This window comes from Cornus florida, unplaced genomic scaffold, assembly GCF_030987335.1.
Source record: "Cornus florida cultivar Cherokee Brave unplaced genomic scaffold, ASM3098733v1 CherokeeBrave_3.0.0_Hap2_Chr11, whole genome shotgun sequence".
Lineage (NCBI taxonomy): Eukaryota > Viridiplantae > Streptophyta > Magnoliopsida > Cornales > Cornaceae > Cornus > Cornus florida.
The window spans coordinates 139,617,992-139,628,690 of record NW_026775581.1 but is presented as its reverse complement, the minus strand read 5'-3'; positions in this window follow the sequence as shown (position 1 = coordinate 139,628,690).

Below are 10,699 nucleotides of genomic sequence, written 5' to 3'. Positions count from 1 at the left end.
ATTCGCCAGAATCGGATTTTCGCCGAAGAAGATGCATGGGACGCATGAGATCTACGCGCAGAATTTCAAGTGGCGCGTGTAACGTCGTCTGTGGCTTTTATTTGTAGCGTCGTGTTCGTCCTGGTCTTGTGGACCTTATTCTGCAATCAAAATATGGTTTTGATCACGTTTAATTTCTGCGTTGCTGGCTCTCTTTCTCTCTCATCTCTGTAATGTCTCAATGATGGCTCTAAGATTAGGGCAAGAATCTGATTCAATTAACCCTCTCTCTTGGGGGCCAATAGATGGAATGAGATAAGGTCGTTATCTCCTCAAACGAGATCTGAGAGAAGCAACCGCTCGGTGGAATTCAACTTGATAGCTTTTACGCGTTTTCAACACGAAATGGAAGCTTTTATATAGATTATATCTTAGGTTGATATGAATGAAAATATAGTGAAGAGAGAGAGAGAGACAAAAAAAAAAAAAAAAAAAAAAGGTGTGCTCTGTATTTGTCATGCCCAAGCTTGACAAATCCATCTCCCCAACGTCGTTCAGCTGGTCCGGCTCCAACCACTGCAAGTGGACAGGAATCTCTTGCAACTCCTCCGGCCGAGTCTCCAACATCAACCTCTCCTCCAAATATCTCTCCAGTGAATTATCCTCCAATCTCAACCAGCTGTCTCACATCAAAACCTTATCTCTCCAACGAAACCAGTTTCTCAGGCCCTTTACCCTCTCTTTCCAACCTCGCATCCCTCGAACAAGTTTTCCTGTACTACAAACATTGAGCATTAATATGAACCCTAATCTTCCTCCATGGACCATCCCCGAAACCCTAGCCGACTCCACCACGTTGAATTTCTTTGACGCGATGAATTCCAACATCATCGATTCAACTACAATGACTTTTTTTTTTTTTTTTTTCTTTTTTTGATAAGTGAAAAAATTGGTCATTTTACATGCATGTATTTATAGTTATTAATTTATTCAACTAAAGTGGGGGTATTATCATCATTTTATACCACACAAGGATCTATTTACACCAAATTGATAGTATAGGAATTTTTTTTACCATACATGTGTTGGGATTTATATGCCCTGACATAGCAAATTCCTGTTTGGATTAAAGTGACATAAGTTCCTAACGTTTCTGAAATATTTATATTTTGTACAATTGGTTAATTCAATGTATTATGTTTCGATTCATTATAGAATTAATAGTATCCTCTTGATTACAAGAGATATTTATATATGTATGTGATAGCGATCAATACATGAATATAAATAGTAATCATAAATTGTTCATAGTCGGTAATTATGGATGGAATCATAATTAATTAAGACTTAAACTGGATCCACGTTAGGTTGAGATATATTGCGAGAGCCGTCGTATGCAATTACTCCCTATCATCATCATGACATTTGACTCTTAAGCATGAAAAAAGTATAGACTCTTTTATTAATTAATAATTACTTTGATTTGTTCGGCGGATTCTACGGGATCCTTAGACCGACACTTTGGGTAGTTATGTAATTAATAGTTAGAGGGTTATATTTTCAATATTTGCATCATTGCTACTTGCATTTATTTTGTATTGATTATGGTTGATCACAAAGTAAATTCGAAGGCCTTCGTGTGTTTTTAGACAAAATGATTTATTATATATTTATTTATTTAAATTATTATTTTTGTCAAACAAATGTTTTATTGTGATCGAGCCAGAAATAATCAAAGGTACCAAAATAAATATATTAATTAAGTAGTCGGATTGATGTCTTTATTTATCCGATAACTAATTATACATAGAGGGGTCAAAGTGCAATATTGACTTAGAGGTTATTTATTATTTAATTGGAGTTCAATTAATTTCTTTTAGTAGAGTATAAATTAATTTATGAATTAATTGAATTGGGTCCATGGACCGGGCCAATTATTAATTCATTGTAGCCAATAAAATAATAGGTCCAATGGATTCTCACTCATAGCCCAACTTGATATTGGAATCATATTAGATTTGAGACATGTGAATTAGAGATTGAGAAGGATTTGTTGTTTCCTTTTCTTTATCTTTATGTTGCCTATAAATATACACGGTCTATGTATATTTTTGGTGTGATTTTTAGTAGAAGGAAAAAATGAATATATTTTCTCTCTCTAGAAAATTAGGGTTTATGTTCTCATCTAATGGAAGCTCCCACAAACCTAGTTTTCCAAAATCATTCATGGAGGCTTATGAGTGATTCTTTAAGGCAAAACAATTACCAAGAAGATGGAGATCCAAGGAGAAGGCATCTTGCTAAGGGATCTACAATAAGTGAGAACATTCACTTTAGAGGAAAGATTTAAAGGTTTACTCAGATCTTTAATGTAAGTATTCAATCTGTTAATTGAATGATACATCATGTTTTATTTTTGCATAAATCTTGTCTCTATGTGATGAATCAAGATCTATGAATCAAAATCTTTCGAAAAGTTTTTAAAACTTGCACGTTTTCTAACATTGGTATCAGAGCATGGTTTGATTCATGACTAGAGATCATGTTTTTATCAAAATTCATCATTCATGGATCCAATTTTGATATGCATATATTTATTTATTGATGTATGAATTAATATATTGATATATAATGATGTACGTATAATTGTGAATGGATGATGATGTGTGTTTGGGCCATGAATGAAGTTTATAGGTTTATTGAATGTAATTTTATCTTTGGATGAATGTAATTAAGGCTTTGATTTAGCCGTTTGAAAGTTCAATGATGTAATTTAATTTTTTCCATTGTATTTCAAATTGTAAATTTATTTTAAAGCCATGTAATATTCATCAAAGGATGCTATGAAGCTTCAAGAAGGTCCAAGAGGGTTTAATTTGGCTTTAGGAATTTTTTGAAATTTTTTAGAATTTTTCTGAAATTTTTTAGGGCAAATTATAATTTCTAGAATTTTTTTATTAATTATTCTAGATTTTTCGGCGGTTTTCCGGCGACCACAGTGTCACCACCGGCGAGGGGAAAGCCGGAGCAAGGGTGGATGATCCAGTGCACCAAGTTGCACCAACATTCTGTGCAACAGGATCTACAATCATTGGATCAGCACTGAGAGAAGATCCGGTGTAGCGCAGCCCATGGAGCGCATGGAGGTCAGCCAATCAAGAAGCGCGTGATCCACACGCGCCAAAGCATGTGGCGCACCCAAGAAGGAATTCGGCGCGTAAGGAGCACGCGTCGGGTATTAACACCTTGCTGGCGCGTGAGGAACACGCGCCAGCCTAAGCATCGAACTCCACGCGCGTGCCAGCGCATGGAGGCGCGTCCTGCGCGTCCTACGCGCTTGGGAGCGCGTCCCACGCGCCCCAGGCGCGTGCCAGCGCGTGGGGAGCGTGTCTTGGACTGTCTCATGCCCCAGGTGCGTGCAGGCGCGTATGGGGCCCTCCAGGCGCGTTCCAAGCAATGTTTTGCTTCTCCAGACGCGTACTAACCTCCTGCGGGTCTTTCCAAGGCGATGAAAGACACTCATGCAATACATAGAACAATTAAATGTTAAAAGCTGATTCCATTGGCCATTTTTATTTGCTTTATCTGTCATTTATTGATGTATGTGATGCATGAAATAGATAATTATTTATTAATTGTTATTCATGCATTGGATCCATGATATTTAATTAAATGACTTAATTTATATTAATTAAATTATGAAAATTAATTGGATTTGATTATTAATTAATTTGAGGGCACTTATTGGGAAACGAAAAATCATTTTTTGTAAATTATTTTTAAAGTGTGCTTCAAATTAAATATTGGTGAATCATTTAAAGACCAAATATTTTCTAAATTTAATTGGATTAAAATCAAGACGTTTTGCATGCATTATATCATATAAATGATTAAATTGAAAACCCTAATTATGAATGATTAAAAATTGAGTGGAAGCGGGAATTTTTATACATTACCCCATGACCTTCGTTATTAAAACCATTGTAATTAGATCTTCAAAAATAAGGCCCCACGCATGATTTGAAGAGTCTTATCATTACAAGAATGGTTGTCTCATAAAAATAAAAATATTAAATATTCATTATAATTAGATCTTTTAAAAAAAGGCCCTACGCATGATTTAAAGAGTCTAGATTATAATGACAAGATATTTAATATTTTATTTTTCATTAGAGCTTTAATAGCGTTATACACTCAATCTAAAATCAATAGTGTTAGCTCCCCAACGGAGTGGTCTACGCTAGGTAATTTTAGAAAAGCTAAACATAATCGGGAATCATTTCATATAGATAGACAAGGCATTGTCTTAATAGATATGGAAATGATGGGATTTTCCCGCTAATAGCAATAATGAATTTCGCCAACCGAATAAGTTATTGGCATATTGGTTATCCGATTTTTCATGCAGTGGTTAAGGGACCCACATATTATTTTAATGGAAGTGCTCGCCTAATAGCAAATGAATTCCAACAATAGTAATAACGAACTCCTCTATCAGGATAAGTTATTGACATATTGATGGTATGATTTATTATGCTACGACGTTGAGGGACCCGCATTAATTAAAAAGGATTGTTCACCAATAATGATAATGATTTCTTATTTTATTTGAGATTTCTTATACTATGTGGATAACAAACTTATTTTAATTTTAAATATGCATGACAGTATTAATAATTCATCTTGCATATTGTATGAATGCATTTATATTCAGATTAATTATGTCTAATCCATTTTATCTGCTTGTTAACATATTCAATGTATGTGGACCTCATTTATAATGACTGGAAAAGGAACTTAGATATTTTATTCACAACGTAAGGGTACAAAATGTAGTTAATACTCCTATACCTAATTCATTTACTTTAAGATACTTAATGAGATGTTTTAGTGAGATTAGATAGAGAGTATGCGAAAGTACTATGTCAGACTTGAATACCATCAAGATAGCTTAAGGAACTCCAATATGAGAACGAATTTTGGAAAATGATTGTTTATTATTTAAAAATTGAACTGGAGGTCGACAGGGCTGACTTGGGTGGTAAGTTTGAAATTGACATGATTATTGCCTTGTTACCAAACTCGTTCGACTCTTTTAGAGTGAACTAAATAAGGAATCAGTTTGAGTTCACACTCGCTGATATTCTTATAGAATTGGTAACAAATGAAGGGATAATCAAATGTATAGGCATTCTTATCAATCTAACCTAGTCTATACCATCTTCTTCTAGGCCAAATGGAAGGGCAAAGCAAAGAAGAATGATGATAATAGGACTAGGCTAGTACAAAACATAGGTATCCAAAAGGTTAAAGGGAATAAAGCAGTGTATGTTAAGGGCGAAGAAAACTGTTTCTTTTGCCGCTAACTAAGACACTCAAGGACGAACTGCCTAAGCAATGACGTGGTATAGGAAAATATATATTTAATCATTGAGCCATGTTATGTGATTGTATCTATTAATTCCTGATGGATAGATTCTGGAGCCACTAAACATGTTTGTAATTCGTTGCAAGGATTTCAGGAATCCAGAAGCCTCGATGATATGAAATATATTTGTACTTGACCTGATGTCAAGGTTGTAGCTAAGTCAGTGGGAGTATTACATCTGAAATTAGAGAGTATGAGGATATTAGTATTAGAGAACTATCTTTATGCACAGAAGTTAGACGTTATCTAATTCTTGTTTCACTTGTGGTTTATAAAAATTGGATTGTTATTTTGTAAAATTGGTTTTATAAAATTGAATAGATATGCGATTGCTTCTGGTGCATTGAAAGATGGTTAATATACTAATCATAAACTCTTAAGATTTATAGGATGTAGAAACTAATGTTGCATCTTCTAGATTGAATGTTAAAGAAAAATTGTTATTCTTGACTCATTGTATTTGTAGTGTCTATTTTTGGGTTATAATCAGTCAAAATGAGATTCAAAGATTGGTCAAAGAATGTTTATTACCTAGTGAGGCAGAGGAGCCTAAACCAACTTGTGAATCCTGTTTTGAAGGATGAATAACTCTAAGGGCTTAATCAGCAAGATGAAATAGACATAAAGGACAATTGGAGTCGGTACACACAGACACGTGTGGTCTTATGAACATCCAAGCAAGATTACTCACGTTTTGGATAAATTTATCTGATGCGACACAAATCTTAAATTTTTGGTATATTCCGAAAATGTCAAGACCGACGTGGAGCACAAATTAGGTAAACTTATCAAAACACTTCGATCTGATCGTGTGTATGAGTATTTCTTGGGATAGTGCAAAGACTATATAGTCAATGAGGGTATTGTATACCAGTTTTCCGCAATTGACGTTAAATTGATTTAGGTGTCAATTAGGAATAACAGAATTCCGTTTAACATGGTTAGATTTATGATCAGTTATGCTACATTATCTCTTTCATTTTAGAATTTAGCTTTGACGATATCAATGCACATTATGAATTGCATTCCATCTTTTTCTGTCTCAAGGATATCTTTTAAGCTGCGTTTTTGACTAAATCTTAGTTTGAAACACATGCACTTATAGGATAGTCTTGCACATGTGCGCTTGATATGGACAAGTAAGTTGGAAACAGATTATACGCATGATAGGTTTGATAGCTACTCTAAAGGCACTAGGATAGATTATTTTATGATCTCAATGATAAAAGTTGATTATTTACACTCACTATTTATCTATAGGAGGATCATATTATGAATTACATACCTAGTAGCATAATATTAGAGAATATGGTATGAGTACCAGATGTACCACATGTGAACACACTTATTATAGAGATTGAGAATAATATATGAATTCCCTATTGATGCGTCAGCATCATCTGGTACACAGATTCCTGCATCGGTACATTGAGGTAGTGGAAAGATTATCATCCAATCCGACAGAATCATGTTTTTAGGTGAGACCATTATGGACATCCCTGTTAAACATGAGTTGGACCTAGTAAGCTACACGGAAGCGTGAATCGATATGGATACAGATCGTTTTGGCGAGTTACTATGAAATCAGAGTTGGAATCTATGTATTTTAATAAATTTTGGGATCTTGTAGAACTTTCTAGTAGGGTGATACCTATGGAAGGCAAGTTAATCTACAAAAAGATACCAGAAGATTTCTTAGTGAATAAATCATGAGTGTACAAGGGAATGCCATTATTTTTCTGATTATATATATATTGATGACATCCTACTCATTTAGAATGATGTGGAAGTTTTGTCATCAATAAAGATGTAGTTGTTCAATTATTTTTAAATGAAGGATTTTCAAGATGTAAGCTATATTCCTAGGATCAAGCTTTTGCAAGATTAGGTTAAAAGGAAAATATGCTTATCTTAATAATCCTACATTGATAAAGTTTTGACCAGGTTTGGTATGCATAACTCAAAGAATGAGTTCTTATTTTATTAATATGGATTGCTCTCTTTAGTAAGTAGTTTTCCAAGACTAGCAGAGGAGATTGAGCAAATGAGACTGGAACTATATGCTTTGGCATATGGAAGTCTCATATATGCCATAGTCTATACCAAATAGGATATCCGCTACATAGTAGGGATAGTCAAAAGATATCAATCCAATCCTGGACTTGATAACTGGTCTGTTGTGAAAAATATCATTAAGTACCTAAGGAGGACCAAGGATATCATACTCATTTATGGATGTGATGATATGGTTCCAGTCAGGTATGCTAGTTCTAATTTTCAATCAGAAGTAGATACTATGAGGTTCATGACTTAGTGTATGTTCACTTAATGGAAGGGAAATCAGTTGGTAGATTGTTAAGCAGATTTCAACTGCTGACTCAAACCTGCAGGTGGAATACATTGCAGCCTTAAAGGCGGCAAAGGAAGCCTATTGGTTTGATCTCACTGATTTAGAGGTTGTGGACTATACTAGCTTGCCTATTGAGCTATGTTGCGACAATGATGCAGAAGTAGTCCAAACCAATGACCCAAGGTTCTATAGAGGAACAAGATACACTGAGAGGAAGTATCATGTTCTACATGATATTGTCCGGCAAGAAAATGTACTTGTAGCTAGAACATTGCATTGGAACACAACTTTGTTGATCCATTATCAAAGGTGTCATTGATCAATAATTTTGATCATTATCTGGATAACATTGGAGTTAGGTGCAATTTGAATTGGCTATGAGGGCAAGTGGGAGCTGTTGGGATTTATATGCTCTGACATAGCAAATTTCTGTTTGGATTAAAGTGACATGTGTTTCTAACGTTTCTGAAATATTTATGTTTTGTACAATTGGTGAATTCAATGTATTATGTTTCGATTCATTATAGAATTGATAATATACTCTTGATTACAAGAGATATTTATATATGTATGTAATGGCGATTAATACATGAATATAAATAGTAATCATAAATTGTTCATAAGCGGTAATTATGGATGGAATCATAATTAATTAAGACTTGAACTGGATCTACGTTAGGTTGAGATATATTGCGAGAGCCGTCGTATTCAATTGCTCCCTATCACCGTCATGGCATTTGACTCTTAAGCATGAGAAAAGTATAGACTCTTTTATTAATTAATAATTACTTTGATTTGTTCGGCGAATTCTTCGGGATCCTTAGACCGACACTTTGGGTAGTTATGTAATTAATAGTTAGAGGGTTATATTTTCAATATTTGCATCATTGCTACTTGCATTTATTTTGTATTGATTATGATTGATCACAAAGTAAATTCGAAGGCCTTCGTGTGTTTTTAGACAAAATGATTTATTATATATTTATTTATTTAAATTATTATTTTTGTCAAACAAATGTTTTATTGTGATCGAGCCAGAAATAATCAAAGGTACCAAAATAAATATATTAATTAAGTAGTCGGATTGATATCTTTATTTATCCGATAACTAATTATGCATAGAGGGGTCAAAGTGCAATATTGACTTAGAGGTTATTTATTATTTAATTGGAGTTCAATTAATTTCTTTTAGTGGAGTAGAAATTAATTTATGAATTAATTGAATTGGGTCCATGGACCGGGCCAATTATTAATTCATTGTGGCCAATAAAATAATAGGTCCAATGGATTCTCACTCATAGCCTAACTTGATATTGGTATCATATTAGATTTGAGACATGTGAATTAGAGATTGAGAAGGATTTGTTGTTTCCTTTTCTTTATCTTTATGTTGCTTATAAATATACACGGTCTATGTATATTTTTAGTGTAATTTTTAGTAGAAGGAAAAAAGGAATATATTTTCTCTCTCTAGAAAATTAGGATTTATGTTCTCATCTAATGGAAGCTCCCACAAATCTAGTTTTCCAAAGTCATTCATAGAGGCTTATGAGTGATTCCTAAAGGCAAAATAATTACCAAGAAAATGGAGATCCAAGGAGAAGGCATCTTGCTAAGGGATCTACAATAAGTGAGAACATTCACTTTAGAGGAAAGATTTAATGGTTTACTCAGACCTTTAATGTAAGTATTCAATCTGTTAATTGAATGATACATCATGTTTTATTTTTGCATAAAACTTGTCTATATGTGATGAATCAAGATCTATGAATCAAAATCCCTCGAAAAGTTTTTAAAACTTGCACGTTTCCTAACAACATGGACCGTTTTACACTATATCGATGAGGGGTTTTTTTGCACTTAACTCTTCTTATTTTTTGTTTTTAAAAGTTCAAAAAACAGAAATAGGTAATATAAATATGTTTGGTAGAGTTATTTTTATTTTTTAAATTTAGGAACATATTCTTTAAAGGCCAATTTCTAAGTAAAAAAAATTTCAAAAAGAGTTATTTCTTCTTGTTTCTAAGAGCATTTCTAGCAGTATGTTAGAACATCTCCAGTTAAAATATATATATATTTTTTATTTTTTATTTTTAAAATATACACTGTCATGTATGATGTGTAATTTTTTTTGCTCTCCAGCAATCTGTTAAGATACAAGGCCACGTCACCAATTTGTAAAATTATTATGTATTTTACACAACCTTTTTGCACAGTCACGTCAGTATATTTCCTTTATTCTCCGTGTTTCTCATTCCATTAATGAATTAACTCTATATTAAGTAGTATAAATTATGTGGGGTCCAGGTATGATACTGATTGGTTGTTATTGGGGATATTTTTTTATATAAAAAAGCCGTTTGAGCTAAAAATAAATAATTCGAAATTTTTGTATAAATCTATTATGACACATCAGATTTACATAAAAAATATATATATACACAACGATTGGAGATACCCTACTATTATTTTGTGTAAAATATACAATGACACGTATGATGTGTAATTTATTTATTTTTTATCTCCAACAGTCTGTTAAGATATATTGTCACGCCATCAATGTGTAAAATTATTGTATATTTTACACAACCTTTTTACACACACATCAACATATTTCCTTTTTCCTCCATCTTTCTCATTCAATTAACAAATCAACCTTATATTTATATTAAGTAGAACTGTAAAAATTATGTGGGATCTAGACATGACATTGGTTAATTGTTATTGAGGGATATATTTTTATACAAAAGGTATAAAACAACCGTTGCTAAAAATAAATAATTCAAATTTTTTTGTGTAAATATAACACATATATTTACCCCAAAAAATATACACAACGGTTGAAGATGCTCTAACCAAACTTTTATTCCCGCTTACAAGTTTCTTATTTACAGAAGGAGACTCCAATTTGAACTCGTTTTTACCTCTCACGCTATTTTCTC